This window comes from Bombus terrestris, chromosome 10 (assembly GCF_910591885.1).
Source record: "Bombus terrestris chromosome 10, iyBomTerr1.2, whole genome shotgun sequence".
In the NCBI taxonomy this organism is placed as follows: domain Eukaryota; kingdom Metazoa; phylum Arthropoda; class Insecta; order Hymenoptera; family Apidae; genus Bombus; species Bombus terrestris.
In genome coordinates, this window is record NC_063278.1 from 5,032,995 (window position 1) to 5,052,500 (window position 19,506).

At 43.0% G+C, this 19,506-nt stretch overlaps 1 long non-coding RNA gene across 3 annotated transcripts; it reads right to left on the reverse strand.

Moving 5' to 3' along the window:
- Positions 1–7,645: 7,645 nt before the first annotated feature.
- On the reverse strand, positions 7,646–16,132 carry LOC125385765. 3 transcript variants are annotated; one of them, XR_007225382.1, is made up of 3 exons: positions 9,890–16,132; positions 8,753–9,559; positions 7,646–8,626 (listed from the first exon to the last, which is right to left on the reverse strand). It is a non-coding gene; the product is annotated as an uncharacterized LOC125385765 (long non-coding RNA). The 3 variants fall into 3 exon arrangements; XR_007225381.1 differs by having other exon boundaries at positions 8,753–8,900; positions 9,042–16,132; XR_007225383.1 differs by having other exon boundaries at positions 8,753–8,925; positions 9,042–16,132.
- Positions 16,133–19,506: the final 3,374 nt, after the last annotated feature.

Genomic DNA, 19,506 nt, shown 5'->3' on the forward strand with positions numbered 1-19,506 from the left:
TATATTTTAATTAAATCACAATTAATTTCATAACATCTATTAAATACCACTTCGCATTACTGTTCAATGTTCAAATTATAACCGAAAGTCTTGACGCGTAAGGAATTCAATCACGGAGAACCGAATTTATTCTCAAAAAGGAAAACAAAAGGACGGTATAGGATGCCGTTTGTAAATCTGATGGAAGCTAAACGAAGGAAAAGGACACATATATGTATAACGTTGTCCGATCTGCACGCATTGGTGAAAAAAATTTGTCTTTTCCGCGGACGAGAATGAGGCATCGTTTGTCTGTCTCGCGCGTGAAAGAAACGATTCTGAGAAAAATAGGAGGTAGAAGAGAGTGTAAAGTAGAACGATGTAGCGTGTATCGGTCTGAAAAGGAGCGTCGTGGGCAAATTTGCTTCTCGTTCACCTCCTACGAGCGTAATGCCCCGGCGGGGAATTAAGCAACGAGACGATAGTCAATCATGAATATACAAAGCCGGGCAACCGGGAGCGGCGTTGGCATAAAACGTGATTAAAATTAACTCGACAATAACCAGTCCACATTAACAATTTATATTTCGTTGTTGCCCGGTCGCAGGCCGTGCCACTCGAGCGCCCGCCGATTCGCATTGTGCATTTTCCACGAACCTCGCGATTCCGTCGCAACAATTGCAGAAACACACGAGAAGCACATTGTTCTTCGAATAATGTGTGAATAATGCATCTACTGGTTCCGTTTTTTTTTAAATATCGTGTTTCTGAAATTTGACGAAATACCTGAAAGAGTGTAAGAGAGGAGAATAAGATTCTGTCTTTAAGAAAATGTTAAGCTTATTTGCTAGAAGACACAGTAGAATTCTATTTATAAGGATTTCATTTATCCGAAAAGAATTGTATAATTAAGTAATAGATGTTTATGCAAACTCACTATATATTCTTACTATATGTACATGTTCTTCGCTCCTCCCTCTTACTATTTTCCCTTACTATCTTCCAATTATAGAACCTTTTAAATACACATTATCTCCCAACAAAGAAAATTAGCACTTGTATCTACGTCTGATCTACAGACTACAGACGTAGATCAGACGATCTAGCCCAGGAATATTCTACTTCGGCGCGCAACTTACACCCTCTACATCATCTACAGTCTACAGTCTATGGTCTACAGTCTACAGTCTACAGTCTACAGTCTACAGTCTACAGTCTACAATCTGCAATCTACAGTCTACAGTCTATAATGCATCTAGAAACGAACTCCCCAATTGAATAGTCTATAACTCAAGCAGCATAAAAACGACGTACCTGTAATACAATTCATAAGTTGCCGCGGCCTGTAATTATCATGACAAATGATCGTTTAATTGCAAAGGCGGTGTTAACAATTTCCATGGACCGCCTACAGGATTCTTCGTGACGAACGGTCGATAAGGGTGTTAACTGCATGTCCTGTGATTGAAGGAGTGTCTTCTGCATCGTGATCGAAACGTGTCATGAACAAGAGAAGGAGAGATCAGAGAACGACAGAGAACAAGAGGATCTATAGTAACGCAACAACGTCTTTGTCAGGCGTTCGCGCATTCTTCGTGAGCCCGACAATTACATTCCACGCATCGCTTTGAGCTGTGCCCAACCCGCCGCGCCGCGCGCCGCCGCCGTATTCTGCCCGGCCACACATCGACACGATTTGCTCCTGGAAAATTTCAATACGCTTTACAAGGTGGCGGACAGTCGCTAGCGAGATCAAAGGGATCGTGGACATATTTCGCGTTTCGCTTGTATCACGCCGCTGTCAGGGAATTTGCCCTTCGCTCGTCCCCTGCTCTCGCCTTTGATTCCACAAAAGAAATTTCGTGCTGGGCTTGTTGTCGACGCGACGCCTCAGCTTCTCCGCTCTTTCTTCCTCTTCCGTGGTGGAAAATTGGTTAACCGTGTGCGAATTACGCGTCCACTGTGTCGCTTTCTATGGGACACTTCGCCGATGTGACGTCTCGTTTCGCCTCGTAATTATGAATTACTTTGGAAATGTATGAATGTTTACTAGCATTTATGATACATTTTAGCTAAGTTTGAGGCAGAAAGTAGGGTTTAGAGTAACTGAAAAGATCGCCACGGAGAGACTTGTTGCGCGATTGAATTAGTGCTATTAGCGAAACTTCAAAAGCCGCTATTAACAAATTCGATAACGTAACGAAAGAAATATTACAAATTATATGTTACCTGCCTATCATATTCTACCATATGTGCATATATTCTACAATTAAATTGTAAAGGAGAAGTTTCTAATCTATAATTTGTAATTTGTCAATTGGACGATATTATTAACATAACGAGAGTGTGATTTAAAAATTCTTTTATAATCAAATATCTAGAAATATCTTACGGCTCGTTAAATATTAATTTTTGCGAAAATACGTGAGCGATAGTTGCGAACTATTTGTTCTAAGAATCGGTTTGACTAAGCACTCGTTGACCAGGCCGCGTGATCGTCACGGGGTCGTTGCACCATTGTTTACGCGTATAATGTTATTGTTGCTGTATCTCTGGTTGTCGATTGATGTAATGGAACAATGACGTGCTTATACGCGACAAACACGCCAACGATCCACAGTTATGTACGTTTGCTGCATTATCGCTTGCGTATGAGCTTGCAAAAATTCAATGTCACATTATTGTCAGTGAATATACGTATTATTATTCAAAAGATCGAATCATCGTGTCAGGGCTTTGACATACATCGAAGAAAGATGGGAACGTGATTTAACCTCGTCAGACTGTTTATCTCCTCGTGTGATATTGCTCTTAAGAGTTAAGTCCTTGCTTTGTCCAAGTACATACGTTCACCTAGGATCGTTCTTTCAATTGGAAATATAAATTTGTATCCGTTGAGGTTATTAGATGTATGAACAGAGGAACACGTGGATAAATTGTAAAGTAGAAAATATATTTTAATATAAAAGTGTAAGTACAAGGAATATAATTTGAGCTGGTCCCGATCCGCACGTTACCAGTGTTACCCTGTAACTGTCTATGGTCTGCCTTCGTCTCAGTCTATTGTCTATACGCTGTCGATGGTTTCGGTGCTTGAGAAAACTAAAAAGACCAGATGTAGAGTTTTCTTAGAAGTGGTGACTACTTCAACAGTATCAATTATTATCAATCATATCGATCAATGTGTAAGCATGTATATTGTATATGGTTAAGAGGATTATGGCTATATCCTTGTTGTCTATATGGTTAGAAGGATTAATATAGCGATATTCATTTTCAAAAAGCTTCACTACATTAGAACTTGTTTTACGAACTCCAAAATCATCCGAATGTATAATAATTTTACTTCAATGCTGCAATGTACACTGATATATTTGCATATTAATAGCACGACATTGCATCACAAGATGCGACGTCCCCATTCACGAGATTATCGCGTGGAAGCGTTAATTATCATTGGAACCGTGTCGTGGGAACGATTCATCCGAAAGGCTTACGGATGCACGAAATTCATGACAAAGCGCGAAGTCACGACCTACTTCTACAGCTTATCGCAAGAAACTACGGGTTTATGCGGGAATTACGAGCCGGCCTGTATTTATCTACGCTATTCAGGTGGCACAAATAAATATGACGTCACTTAACAGGCTGAACGCCGCCTCTCGCGCAAATAAGCGTCTCTATTATTAGTTTTCTAACGTCGTGTTTCTCGTTTGAGGCGTCAAGTGGCTTGCACAAGAGTCGAATGCACACGCCGATTCTTTGTTTCGCTCCACTATGCCTGCGTGTGTCCTCGCGCCAACTCATAAACGACTCTCGCAGTCGCCGTTTTTCCAGATAACGCTTCGATTCTTCTTCCTTTTTCTCCTCTTCCTTCTTTCTTGCTTCGCTGTCGATTCAGCAGCCACACCAGAATCTCTTCTTTTTGCCTGGCCGCTTTCTTCGCGCCCTTTTTTCGTTTACCCCCACCCTCGCTCGCTTTTTCTCTCCACAGCCACTCGTGTTGCATCGACTCGTCGAGTCGAGCCGAGAAAGAAAGAGCTGGAGAAAAAGAGAGAAAAAATGGTAAAGAGATTTTGGACGAGTGCATCGAGCAAGGTATGAGGAGAAAGGGGTGGAGGATGAGACGGTGAAAGGGAAGGGGTTGGTACGACATTGGTCGCGCAACCTGTCTGCTCGCTCATAGCCTCAGAGAGTGGTACATAGTATAGCGGTGACGCTGCTCTGGTATGGGGATTGGAGCGCAATGGGCAGGGAGGGGGGCTACAGAGTGGAGAGAGGTGGTGGAAGTCGGGGGACTCCCGTCTAGACTAACCCCCGGTTCACCCCCAGCAGACAAGCCAACCAAACTGTTCGAGTGAACTGCTCCGCGCTCCTACTGCTCCGTACACCCCCTTAAAAAGTTAAAATACTCTGTCCTCGCGCCTCTGCCGACCTATCCCTCTGTCCCAACCACCGTTGCCAACCCAAACCACCCCCGACTTGCGGCCCCACACCTCTCTATCTTTCGACTTCTCCAGATTTTATTATTACCATTTCTAGTAGGCACCTTCTTTCGTTTCTACTTCTTTTTCGTTTTCTTTTATTCTGCTCGGTGTTTCTTCGACCTGCCTCACCCTTTCAATCTGGTCTTCATCCAGCGCCGATGTAACGAGGGCTGTGAAGCATCGTTTAAATTGTTTCCGAAAGAAATACAGTGCATCTGCTCGCTATCTGCCATCATCTCCTCTGTCTGCCTGCCTGATGCTATCGGTGAATCTTCCATTCACCGATGAACTCTGTTCCTCTGTTTGTGTGCGTCTGATCGAGGGAGGAAAATTCGGCCTCCACTGCACTCTTTTGTGCCTGTAAAACGTCTCTCGAAACGTTTCATGTAAACGTCTATACTTGGCCTCTACTTTCAAGGTTAAGTAAGACCTGTTTACTATTTTTAACACACACGTACTTCTTTTACTCCGTATACTTTATTGCTAGGATTCTCAATCCATGATCACGCGTGTGATAACATTTCACCGTGTAAGATGCAAAGAAGAAAGCAGACAATCGCTACGAAACGCTTGTCTGCTGAAATTCTGATCCCTTTTCACCGTATCGTTCGAATGATTAATCGTCGATCTCGTTGTCACGATTACGCTCATTGACGCTCGGCGATCCTGTTATGCACGACCATCATCGAGATACAATTGTATCGCATCGTGCACGTACATACAAGTATATAGAGGAGGGAAATCTGCGAAGTCTACGAAGGACGATGGAGTCGGTGTTCGTTTAGAAACTGCTGCCCACTTTTGTATCCGCACGGTGCGGCGTGCGACGGGACACAGGGATCGTGGCGATGGCGTGGTGATGCGGTGGTGGGTTCTGTGTGGGAGGTAGAAGGGGTGAGGGCAAAGAGAGAGGGGGGTCGGCTGCGTGCAACCAGGGAGCGGAGACCGCGGCGCGGCGTTGCATTTAAACGACGATAAGTCTCGAAGCTTTGAAGACATCGCATCGGTCGGCTTGGATATGAGAGGGGCAAGAGGGGGGTTCAACGACCCGTTGACAGCCAGACAGGCGGACGCAGGCCAGACCAGTGCATCAGCCTGGTTGAACGAGTGGAGAAAGAAGGACGGAGGAACACGGTGGTAGGAGAATGTGGCAGAGGAGCCACAACGGGCGGGGAGAAAGGGGACGAGTATATCGCCGTTATTATCGCCATCGACTTTTATCGCCAGACGATAACTCTCGACTCCTGGCGGTTACCTAGCTGCTCTGACGATGCTTTTTTCTCATTCTTCTTTTTCTCGTTCTCCCGCTCTCTTCTGGCCTTCGCGCCGCTTACTCGCGCCCTACCCCCATTCCTTTTTCCCGCTTCTTGCTTCTCCCTTGCCGTCATTGCCGGCAACGTGGTTAACGCGGGAGAGAACGATCCACCGACTGGTCCGGTCGCGGCAAATGCCCTTTGACGGCTTATCGCTCTTCTCTTCTCGGCGATAATCGCATAATTCTTTTTCTCTCATCCTTGTTTTTTATTCCCCCTTCCGCTGTTTTTTCCTCTTTTGCTTCTTCCTTTTTTTCGTTTGCTCCGTTATCTTTTATCTTCGCCTCGCCCCCTTGTCCGGCGACAGAAAACGCGATTTTTTTCTCGATTCGTAAAAACCTGGCTAAACGACGTACATACGTGTGTACGTGGTCAGTATGTATATTTAGGATTGGTTACTTTGCACTGATCGAATGGTTACGACCATCGGTTTGTTTCCATCTACTTTGGCATCGTTCTTTTAGTTTGGACACGTGCAAGTAGTTGAAATTGCACATATGTACTTGCAATACATGTATATTATAATTAATATTGTAAAATGCGACGTTGCTCTGACGTTGACAAAGAAATTCTCTGAATTTCTTTAATCTGAATACATCTTTTATTGTACAATTAGCTGTATTTGTATTCTTATATATTCTAATTGGCTCAAGTGGATATGCACCTACATGTTATTTCCATCATACGACCTGCAATCATTTTTGCTTCTTGTCGGAATTTTTTGATAGCTATGTCTTTTCAAAATCTATTTCAATAATTCAAATTCCAAGATCGATGCTTCTTCGGCAATGATCAAACGCGCTAACTATGCATCATAAAGGTAAAACCTCGATGACTAAATCTGTCACAGATAAGAAGCCCATGATCTTGATCGCGTTGCTGCTTCGCAACGTTAATACAATTTGAACGATGAGTAAAGCTCGAGCCGTATCTTCGGCCAGAAATCGTCGAAATGCAGAATTTTGCAATCAGAAGGAAGAATTGGACGGAACGCGTATGTGCACCGTGCGTGTCGGTCGGTCGACGGCGTCGAACCGATGAAGATGAAGGATGAAGCCCTTTCCAAGCGATTTGATCGGATTCCGTGTTTGATCGTCGATAATCCAATTTGCCCTCGACGCCCGCTGAGCTATCGTATACGATACCAAACGCGAAGGGACGAAGGGGGCAGGGGCACATGTATTTTTCAACGAGCGTGCACCGTCTGCTTCGTACAGTCGAATAGATGTCCCTTGTCAGACGTGGAGCCGTTCAATTTTCTGGAATCATGCATATACCGTCGCGTCGCAGAGACTGCCAATGAAAACGAGAGAGGAGAAAGGTATTTTTGCATCGTGAAATGCTTTTTTTTTTATCTTTCTCCTTTTTTTCGAGGCAAAGGGGAAATCGGCGAGACGCATTTCTTCGGGGTATATCCGCTTTCTGGGACCGATGATAAGTTTCTTTCTTGCAGGTTCAATATCTTGTTGGCTATTCGCTCATAAGAAACGATCAGACCCTCGAAGTGTATATGTGTGTTTAGAACGATCAACGAGGTTCGAGATAGTGTTGGAATTTTTCTCTCGTTGGAATACGAATGGTAATTAAAACGGTTATTGTTGTAGGGTCGGATGAAAGTTAATTACTTTTGTTTGCGATCTTCTTAATAAACTAAAATTTCAATTTGCTTTTTATTTTACTAATGAAACTTTATTCCTGATGATCTCCTATGTCTTTTATGCAACAATAAGTACTTCGATAAGTACTTCGAAGATGAATTTAGTTTCCGGCATTGTCTGGACAGTTTGCGATCAAATTCTATACGAATGACACAAGCTTAATTCGATAAAGAAATCAAGGTGAAAGATATAAGGAATAACATGTATCCGAATTTGTGCGTATAATATAGTTTACGAAAAATCATTTAAATGTCCAAAAATGCTTTAATTCTGTAGAAGTATAGAAAATTTCGAATTGGTCATTTTAATTAAGAATGTCAATTACACACTGGGTGTTCTTTGCATTAATCAGTATCCAATGGGTGTTCCAATTCAAGAACGTTCTATATTCCTTTCATCGACTGTACGAAACAAGAAACATGGTGGATGATCGACAAACCGGACGATTTCACGCGAGCCCGTAATTCGCGTGGCATCTACTCGTAAAGAGGAAGATTCAACAGGTGTACCAGCGATGCGCGAGAAATTGCACTCGCAGAAAGGAAAAAAGGTAGGCGGTGGTCGGATGACGTGCACAAAGAGCGACGCGTTATTTGTCCGCGCCAAGTCGCAACACTTGGAAAGAGCTTGCAAACATTCCAGTTATTAACAGATAACAACGGCACACGAGTACCTACTACTCGCGCAAGGGTGGAAAGAGCTAGCGTTGGTTCTTTGGCACGAGTAGTCAGGTGAAAAACGCCAAAGTCGATCGATAGGACCATTCGAGTTTGACGAACATTTATTATATTATAGTTACCTACATATGAATATAATCTCTCGATAGTTAAATAGTGTGAAGCTACGAAAAAAGAAAAACAAGAAATCTGTAAATTATGACTCTATGCGAAATGATCGTATTTTATGTAATAGACTATAGCTAATTAAATTCTTATTCTTCTATAGAATAACTAAATTCAAATTTTTATCGTTCTAATCATTTCACAGCTATGAACAGTTAAATCGTGCAAGCCAAACTTGCCTATTTATTCTAACATCTTTATATTCCATTTGTTTCTATTTTACGATCCTCATCACTTGCTTCGATGAAAGTAGGTGTTGCCTAAAATCAGGAGTAGTCGGTAGTCATCTCTTATTCTCTGATCCCAAGCCAATTTTCTTTCGCAATGTTTTTACAAAATCTTCATTCCTACAAAAGTTACGCGATCATCAAAGAAGAATTAAAAACTACGAAAAGCTATTTGGTTATCCAAACAAGTGAATCCTATGAAGAATCATAAGGACTTTCACTCTTATCTCCTAACAAATTACTCACAAGCCATCGAGTTCCACGACATTCATCATTCAGGATCGCGATCTTGAATAAAAATCCTGTCCCGTACGAGTGTCGAGCGCAAGTTTTTCGTGTAGATCCCGAGCCACGTGTTCGATATGGGTGATTCGAAGGGCTAGCAGCATCGATGCTGGTCGCGTATAAATTTCATCCGGCTGTTTAATTGAATATTTAAGCGAGAGGCCGCGGCTGATTTCGCATAATCGGCCGGTTTATTGACTTCGAAAGAAACAACTTTCGAGAGGGAGTGTATATATATATATATACATACGTTTGGTTCGTCACGAAGTATATTCCCTTTCGTGGCGGTGGTCGGTTTCTCTTTTAGTCTGCACCTTTTTTCAGTTCTGGCCATCCTCTGCTCTGCGCATTTTTCCTTTTTGGCTCCCGCTAGCCAACCACCCCACGTAAATATATTCGTATACAAGGCCCGTCCTCATGTTCCACGCATGAAGTACGAAGCGATACGACGTGGTGCGTGACGTTTGCGATCAGTGGGTTCGGGAACGGCAGGTGTAACTGTAAAAAACAGCCGCAAAAATTCAGGCTGCTCTCTCGAGGAGAGAAGAAGCCCTTGCTTGCCTGCAGCCTCAGCTTTCTCATCCAGTTTCATCGTCCTCCGTCTTCTACTTTCGGTTCTTCCTTTTCGCTCTCGTCCCTTACACGCCCTCGGCTGCCTTCTGGTATTTGATGGAATAATAACAGGGCGAAGATTCGTGATGCGCCATGGCTCGTTTCCAATGCGGTATGACGCGTCCGACCAGATACGACAGGTTGCACGAAACCAGACTAAATGACGGATCATTAATAAAAGAAACGTAGGCTATTGGTTGGAAAGAGCTGTTCGTTGAATAATTTCAGGACATTGTTTGAGTAGCTTTTTTTACATCGTGCAAGAATTCGCCAATTTCCCGAGTTCGTGAAATATTTAGAACTAACCCTCTACAGTCGATGGTGTATTTTTTTATACTTTCTAGGCAAATTAGGCCGTTGAATACCAGTTTTTGTAGTGTTCTAGGCTTTTCAATGATTCGTGAAATTTCTCTGGTATTCTTCGACATCTGGTTTTAAATATTTTTCAATGAAAATAGAAAGGAATAACTGTAGATTAAGAATTACGTTTTATAAGAGATTCGTCTTGTTGGTGAAAGCTTGTACCGAAAACCTATATTCCCTAGACTGAATGTCTTCTGGACGTTTCCCAAGGTTCGTAGAGATTCGAAGGACGCTCGTTCTGCTGAAGAGAACTACCTTTAAGCGTATTCCTCTCGCGCGCGACGATCAAGGCTGCGCTGGCCCTGCGTTCTCAGACAAGACGGCGCGTTTTGTAGAAACACGATCGCGAGAGTATGGATAGCTGTGGGATGGTGGGCTTCTTTGGACAATGCGCGGACACAGGCAGGCGGTCTGTAGATCGGGGCCGACTGACGGAGCAGAACGTAGCTCGCGGCCGATTCGATGAAAAAGAAGTCATGCACGTAAGCGGGTCGAATCGCTCTAACGCAGACGGGCTATACGGTGTAGATCAAGTATGCGATGCATTTATGCGTCATGCGGCCTCAAGGTTTTTTTCGGAAATCCAGGGAGGATATTCAGACAATATAGAACCGCTGAGAATTCGTTCCAACGGTAGACGAACTAACTAGATATCGATATGTATCGATTTGCACATGTAATTATCCTTTTTCAAGTACAAAGTACGATAGGTGTTAGGAAAAAGGTGTTGGTTAAATAGTGATGGAATTTTAGGTCTTTTCTGACACTGAGACATTTTATAGACATAGAGTATTGATTTAACTATCGATCTTTTTTCAAAAGTATGAAGAGTTTGGAGAAGACGTAGAGCGATTCAAAATTTGTTTCGATACAAGGACGAACTCTCGATACAAATTACCACATCCCGCGATCTACATACGTATACGCATAATCCAAAAGCCGACCAAGAGTTTTCTAAGCCACGAGAAATGAAAATAAAAGACAGAACTCGCGCATTATTCCAACCATGTTTCGCTTTATTATTTATAAAATATATTCTCCAATGAAAGAGTGGTAACTACGAGTACCAGCAGAGGACAGGGTCGAAATGGAAAGACGAGGAAAGAAGCGAGCAAAGAGGGCGAGAAATAAGTAAAGCTTCACTCACTCGTGAAAGAAAAAGGGGAAAAGAGAAAAAATGTACAGAGCAAAGGGGTCAGGCAACGCAAGGAAAGAGACGAGCAGGCTCGAAGAAAAGAGAAAAAGAGGGAGAGAGGAGGCCACGGGCTTGGAAAATGAGAGAGGAGACAGCCCGGTGAATGGCAATGGCCTGGAGTGTACTAGAAGAACGAACCAGAGAGAAGAAGGAGAAAACAGGAGGGGCAGGGGGGGAGAAGAAGAAGGAAAAGAATGAAGAAAAAGGAAGAGGAAGAAAGAGAGCATAGGCCTGTGTAGCAGGCCATCACAATGTGTTCTGGTTGCTTCGGTCTGTCCGTTCGTTCCTGTGCACGTCCGTACGTCTGTCCGTTGTCTGCCCTGGCACTCCAACCGAGTGTATAGCCGTCTGGCCCCGGTGGAGGGTCTCTGACCGATTATCACTTGGTCTTTATGCTCTTTGAGGTTCTTTTAAACGTCTGTCCCGTTTCTCTGCTTCACCTCCTCTTACTACGTTTGTTCCTTCTCATCGCGCCTCGCATCTCATCATAGTCTTTCTCCCCCTGCCGTTCCATCCTTTCTTCTTCTCCTCCCTTGAGCTTTGTCCACATTCTTTTCGTCGCCACGAAATTCTCTACCCCGTTCACGGTGTTTCTTCGTATCTCACGATCCACCAACCTGTTCTCCGCGTCTCTTAATTCTTTCCCCTTTCTTCTGTGAAAAATCTTTTCGTTTGCCTACACTGGTCCGAGGTTTTCTCTGTGGAAATGTTGTTTGGTAGCGACGAACTTGTCAGCATAGGTTGGTTGGTAAAATGATTTCGACAGATACAGTATCATTTAGAATCGAGAGACTCGTAATGAGAAAACTATGCTTGTTAAATTTGTCGAATTTTTATTACGAGCAACGATCTGTAATCTATATCACTTACTTAACGTTGAATGAAAATTAAACAACTTTTATGAAGGTTCGTCGATCGTTTAATACGACGAATATATCATTATAAAAAATTGAAATCTGTCGGGAGGAAATTAAAAATGATGCAGCGAATCCTTCAATTATTCAAGCGATTTCCATCGACTTTTAAAGTCGTTCGGATAATTATGAACTGTAGTGTGCGTGTTCGTTGTGAAAGAATTTACGGGGAAAACATTTCATTGGTTTTTGATAGCCACTACCGATATGCTTAATCTCCAGCCGACGAAAATATTGGCGCTTCGTTAGCCGCGAATCCAACGATTTACGTGACTATCGACGCGACTCTTCGTCTCACGAAGGGATAAGAGGATTACAAGCGAGAAGGATTACGGTGAAAAACAACGCGAAGCGAATCGCACTGGGGCCGTTTATCGGAATTCGCCTTGCATCCACTAACTCCTCGTTAAACGCCATTCTTGGACAGAATCGTATAGCAAACAGTTTACTGTTATATAGTCCTCAACAAGCAATCGTTTCTTGTAAAATGTAAGTAACACACGCATCAATCCTATTTGAAGACATACGTTTTGCTAAATTTTATCATTATAACGGACGTTAAAATTTGAAAAACTTGATCCTAATTTTTGAAATGATGTGTTTCTTCAATACAAAATTCAACGTATCTTTCAAACAAATTCCCGTTTTTCCACAACTTTCTATCAAACTTTAATCTTTTTATTCCAGAAAGGTTTGAACATCTGGCCAAAGTATTACTTGTATAATAAGTTAGCGACCGTAATAAGTAAGAATTTCTTCAAGTCCTTTTAAAGTCCCAAAACAATAAGAAGTCAGACCAGGGATTCGAAGAATTCCATAATGTTGACCGTGCTAGTGAAAAATAGGCGGAGGATTAAGTAAAAATCCAAAAGGTTTAACCATGAAATCTCGATTGTAACAGCGTGAGCTCCGGTAATCCAACTTGTCTGACCGTGTAAGTGACGCGCAAAAGGTCGGCGGAGGTTTATGGTAACGGTAAACGGGGTGCTGCTCGGTATGCCTTTCTTTAAATACCATAGTATAGTTCTCGAGTGATCGTCCCAGTTCCACGAACTCGGTGTCCGGTTCCAAGTATGTATATCCGTGGAATGCCGCTGTTCAAGCGGTCCGTAAAACTTGCATTTTTGCATTTCCTTCCCTTCCTTTCTCCATCCTCTGCCATTCCACCGCTGAATGTTCGTATCTCAATGCGCCTATCAACCTACGCGCTTCGCCTTTCGCCAACGAGATTTCATTCTCGGATCGACGTTCTTCAGGGCCAATGACTAGCAACGACCGTGTTCAACCGATCTTTCTCGTTATGCGAGCACTCTCTGTTTACGGTACGCTGGCTCGAGATCGAAGACCCCTTATCTTGCAAGTAGATAAGGCTTATTCATCGTGCAGGACAAAGCTAACAACTGCGCGAGACGTTTGGCAAGAGTCTGCGACGATGATGACGAGGCTGAGTCACGTGGTTAGAAGACGGAGAACGATACGAAAGGTGGGTTGCAAAGAATGGTAACACGGAAGCCTGAACAAGCACTCGGTTACCATTTTATGGTGTATATGAAACGATTCGAGGATTGCAGGATCGAATGTGTTATGGGATCATCGGAGAATCGAAGCTTTCGGGTCACATGTTTGTCCAGTTCTGGAACATTTCTTCATTCGATTTTACAAATATTTTTTATATTTTGATCTATGCTTCTTATTTATGAGAAAATAGATTAATTCTTCTCTGGGTGTTCAGTGTGATAACCAAATATAATTGACATACATGTTTACGTATTGATGATTTGAATTATCTGTGCCTGTCTTCCATATAAATTTCATTAAGATCAACAGATTTGGAATGTTCTCTTTTCACATCGCAAAATCTCCTATGAAGTTTCAATTTATTTTGTCAAAATTCAAATAAATATTGTTCTACATGGCGAAGTATTAAAATCAGTCGACTTTAGTATTTCAAGCTTTTACGTCCTTTTCTCTAAATAAGGAGCAGCGTTCGATAACGTCGATACCGCCATGTAGCTAAGGGGTTGGGAAGGCCAAGTAAGACACGGAACTGGTTTCCGCCATCAATACAGAACTCGAGAATGGATATCGCGCCGCTTCTGACATTCCACGATTAATCTTTCCAGTGAATTATTATCACTGACCAAGCGTGTATCAATTCCTCGCTTCAGATCAATATATGTCTACAGCTTTTAATTTCTTTTATCACTGCTTCTTTCCAATTTTTAAAAATGTCAAATATCACATTTAAATTTTCCTTTGTAAGTGATTGGATTTTGGAGCGAAGATTAGGAGTAGCGTATCAAAATTTGCTTGTACGAGCGGCATGTACTCTATGTTACGTCTGCTGCGCAGTGCTTGAGAGCGAAAGGGTGACACAACGGAACGTGCCGGGTGTGATGTGCCAAATATGCATAGGTTCATCTGTATTGGAGAATCTCGGGTTCTGCTGCCCGATTGTCTAGGGGACATTGTTGGTGCGTGCCACGGATCGCAGTGGTCAATGCACTATCAATGGATTCTTGTTAGCATAAGATCCACGTGGTTTTCTTTTAATTTCATAATTTCATAAATCTTCAATAACTTCATGATTTCTCGACAATTTTTCAAAGGACACGATTTTTATTATAAGTGTATGGTTATAATATATAAGGACTTGTAAGGAATTTTAAGGAAGTTATGTTGTTGCATCTGTATGAAGTTAGTATACTTTTGTTACAGCATCCGTTCTATCGAAAATTTTCAAGCTATTAGGAGAAACATTATTTAAAGAAATTACATATTAGAAAAAAATGTTGTTTTCTGTGGTATTACACTGGCGCGATACGTTACTAAATACAAGTTCCACTTGTAACATAGATTACGTTTATCATGAAAAAAAGTTATTATAGCTTCATCATGAATCATTACGCTCAAGCTAATCTTAGTGAATAGAATAATTAATAAGCTTCTCGGATTATGAATTAACTAACGAACATAATTCGATCGGATGAACATAAAAACAGTGCGAAATTTATTAGTATACTATCTGTTCTCGTTGCTCATTTACAAAATGAGATTCCACTGAGAGCTTTCTCAAGTTTGAAAGCCTATTTCCAAATGACACTAATCAATCGTATCAATCAAGGTATCTATCTAGTAGAATCATCCGCCAAAACAAGGTATATGCTTCATAACTAAATTTCCTCAAACTAAAACAAACTGACCCTGACAACCTATCACGGCAAGATCAAAGAAGGTGTAATATAACGAGAGAGAGCACGATTCGTCCGATTGAGTAGCGAGTAATCGAGTCGTTGGGTTGACTCGCGCTAGCGACTGCCAAGAAACCAGACGATTTTCGCGACAGCACTCGTCAACTATGACTGCGACGGCGACTGCGGCGACGACAGCAGATGTGTGACGATAGTGTGGTGGTGGCGGTAGCGGTAGCGGTGTTGGAATCGGCGGCGGCTGTGGCGGCGGTGGCGGTGGTAGCCGTGACGGCGGTAGTGGTGACAGTAGCGATGGCGGCGATATGGAGAATCGAAAGAGGCTGCAACGGTGACGAAAGAAAGAAAGAGAGGGTGTCTCATGCGAAAGAAAGGGTTAGGGAGCGATGAGATGGAAGAGAACAAGAGAGAGGAGAAAGAGAACAGAAACAAGACGGATGTGTAGGGAGGAGTAAAGGTAGTAAGTACACACTACACATAGAGGTGAGGGACAGGCGCGCGAGACGCGGCAGAAACTCGAGGGACGGAAAGGGGCGAAAAGCGACGAGCGCCACCGAGACGAGACGAGGCGCGACGAGGAAAGACGATGAAGGCCGACGGGGGTCGCGCACCGCGGCGCTGAACGCAGTGCCATCCGATAGGCAGCACCGTTTGCTCCACGGATCTTCGGCTCGCTCGGCTTCGAGCTTCGGTCGTTCGCTGCGTACGATCCACACGCTCGATCCGCCGCTTCTCCTTCCTTTTTCGTTCGTCTTGGCGTGGCTGCCGTGGCGTCCATGCCGAGAAAGGAAAAGCCAGCATCGACACGCTGCGCACGGTGGAAAACACGGGGCCGCCGCGAAGACGCGTGCACTGGTCGTGTGTGTCGTTGCCGCGCGTAGTTTTACGTGTACTGCGTATACGTCTGATCGTGCTCGTGAACAGAGGTGCCCCCTCTTCTCGTCCCAAACGGCGAACGCGCGGTGGTCAACACGGTGCGTGTGCTTGTCTCCTTCCTTTTTCTCGCACTCTTAGCCTCTTTTTTTTACTTTACATCCTTTTTCGCTTCTTTTCGTCTTTTGCCTTTCGTCTAGCGCACGTTGTTGTTGTCTTTCTTTTCGACGATTCCCTCAGTCTCTGTTCTTTTTTTCTTCTCCCTCTTACTCTGTTTTCTTTTTTTTTCATTTTGTTTTGCTTTTTTTCTACCATCGATCGATATTGTCTTTAATCGTTCACTGTGCCATGTGATTTCACTGAACCACGCTTCACACAACCATAGCAAACGGCAACGTGCGTGATAGAATTTCCTGCGAGGGGATACACGAGTTTTCATCGTGTACGCAAAAGGTATAGGTATACTCATTCTCGGAACGCAAGAGAGACCCAGCATGGCCGCCCAGCACAAGACGAGTCAGAGTCAGAGTTCCTTACCGGTGTCCACACTATAACGGCAGCACGCTCTCTGTCTCCTTTCCTCTTTTCCTCCCTTTTGCTCTCTCTGTTTCTACCCGCCTTCTCCCGCCGTGTTTCAAAGCGTACACACTTGCGCTTCATCCTCTTTCCTCTTATACGTGCACATACAGACACGTCGCAATCTGTCTTCGTTTTTGCACAACGTTGTTGCTCTCGTTGCGTCGCTTTCTCGCTTTCTCGCTTTCTACTCCACGCTTTTCCCTCGCAGTTCGTTCCTACGTCTGTCCACGTCTCTTCGTTTCGCGCATACCCTCCACTCAAGTCATGTTTTTCTCACTCTTCCTTGCGGGCTGGCCGGTTTCTCTTTCGCTCCCTTTCTCTCCCGGTTTCTGCATCTCTCTTTCGTTCTTGTCCCCTGATCGCGCCTTTCATTCGAAAATAGAACGTCACCGCGCGTGCCGCGCACATTTTTCCTCATGAAAACAGCGAATTCCCACTCGCTGACACGCGCGCGCGAGACACAAGCGAGCGCTCGTGTCGTGTTCTAACCTCACTTTCTGCAAAAAATTCTGCGGATTGATCGATATCCAACCCATTAACACGTGTATATAAACTAGTTAAAACTTCTGTCCAGTGTTTCGCAACACGTAGTTCACTTAAAATCCTATAGAAATAAAGAAAATTCCATTAACTTTTTAATCATACCATTTAATATCATGCACACATGGCATGCAGTTTTTTTTTCATTTGATCGATCATAATTAATCAGATGATTTAATAGAGGTCCTGTTTATTGCTCCCAACGAAAAATTATTCCACATACTTAGGTGGCGTGTTTAATTGCTGTTGCGAGCTGATACACGAAACATGTGGTGCATAAATGATCGATTTTTAGCCAAGTTTGGCAAGTGTCAGAAGCATAAGAGTCGATGTAATATTTTTATCGCGGCCAATAGACCGTAATAGGAGGGTTACTGGCTTTTCATTTATCGTCTGTTGGCTTTGTTGCGGTGTCAGACGGAGGCAGACGTCCGACGATATTCTGGCGGGAGAGACTCGTAAAAATAGTGTCTTCGCCGTTTCCTCCCTTCAGCTCCCGCGACTATAATTAGCACTATTCGCCGTTTTCTGCGTAAACAAACATTCGCTGCTTTGTGTTGTGGCAGCCTCTTTTATCGTCGCTTGTGTGATTTCCTGTTCGATAAAGTACGTCGAACAAACACCAGGGAAAAACACACGGCTATCTACGGCAGTCACACCGGTGTGTCGTTGGCTAATGTCGACGGTCTATCGATGCTACACGAGTTTTGCATTAGGAAAGTGTGGACAGTAGAAACAAGACCACTCTGTTCTCGAACCACTGCGTCCCTTTTCCTCCTTCGTGATTCTACGTTGGCGTATTTCTAGGAGACGTTTGCCTGTAGCAGAGAGGTGGACTGAACTATTCATGTCCGACGACCGTTCATAAAAATAGGATTTTAGTGATTTCTCCCTACGATGCTGCGCTTAATGGTGCCCAGCATGCCTGGTAAATATGTACATTTTCCGGACATTCTTCCGTCGATTCTCTCTTTTCATCGATATTTAGTAATATTCACGCGTTTTACCGCTAATGCATCGAAATTGGATATTTTGAATTTTTGAAAGGCATCGCACAATGACCAGTCATGCGATATATAGTTATTATAGATATATAATAGATATGTAATTTAATACGTACGAAGACCAGACACTTTCTTTTACAAAAGAGCAATTTTGAAATTTCAATATGTTGTCAACCAATGTCAGGTCGAAACTATCTTCGTGCTTGATTTTGGGATTAAATACATATTTGCTTTCTGTTAGCCTTGAACATATAAAAGAAAATATTAATGGCATCACTCATGCAGACGAATATTAATTAAGTTAAGAAGTAGAGTTCTGAATGCCATGCGACTTCACAAGTCAGGGCACGGTTGAACTAATGTCATAAATGAAATTGTACAAGTTACAAATTACAGCTTATCAACACTAATAGATTCTCTTGCATAACAGCGCCAAGTTTGATACGAATGAAACCAATGAAGGGCTTCGGGTAGATTTTACAAATTATGTACACGTCAGCTAATTATCATATTTTGTGTAAAATTGTAAATTTACAAAATAAATGTTTCTAACCTATAACTGGTAACTTGTCTCTTAATTCATTATTATTAGTAGATTATTTTATAAGTTATTGTGTATCAGCTGGATCGCATTACTTTCCGCACCAGCTCGTTGTATGACGTCGCCTCGACGAACGCGATATCAATCGTTATCATTGTTTTTCTTTTTATCAACAACATCGTGAATACTGATTAGCGTTTATCTCGACTGTTGCCGACTATGCATCCAGAATAATTTCTTCTCGCGCGGCCATTATATTTATTCGCGTTTACAGCCAAGGGGCACGATATTCTACGTGTAAAGGGCCACAGGGAACAGAGTTCACCGATCCTCCACATAAATAATAAATCCGCGCGATACGAGGTAGATCTCGACAAGCAGCACTCGAAATCTCGAGTGCACGTTCCGCGGGGCAACATTTTCATTTTTATGCTGTATGTGCGTGCTTGCACGAGAACTCGTCTTACAGAAAAGCAAGGGAAGGGAGGGACGCGTTTCACGTGTGTTGGACATGGTCTCGTTATATTGTATCTTGTATGGTCGGTTGCACGCGCGAGCAAAACCGTAGAGACAAAAGAGGGATGTAAAGGGGAAACGAAACGAGGGTACGAAACGAATGAGTCGACATCCGTTCGTCAACTATTTCTTTCCTCGTATTTTACGAAGTTATAGAAGTCACGGCTTCATAGATCAGAATGAGACAGTGCATGCTGTACGTTACTCTTTCTTTTTATCACGTGACCATCTATTCTTGTTCATAACCGACGTTATCGTTTGATACCGTTGTGTGTTTCATGTCTTTGTTCCAGCGATCTTTAGCGTTAGAGTCTCGATTTTTGATGTACACGCATAGGGCGTCTTGTGCAAATCAGAGAATTTGATTTT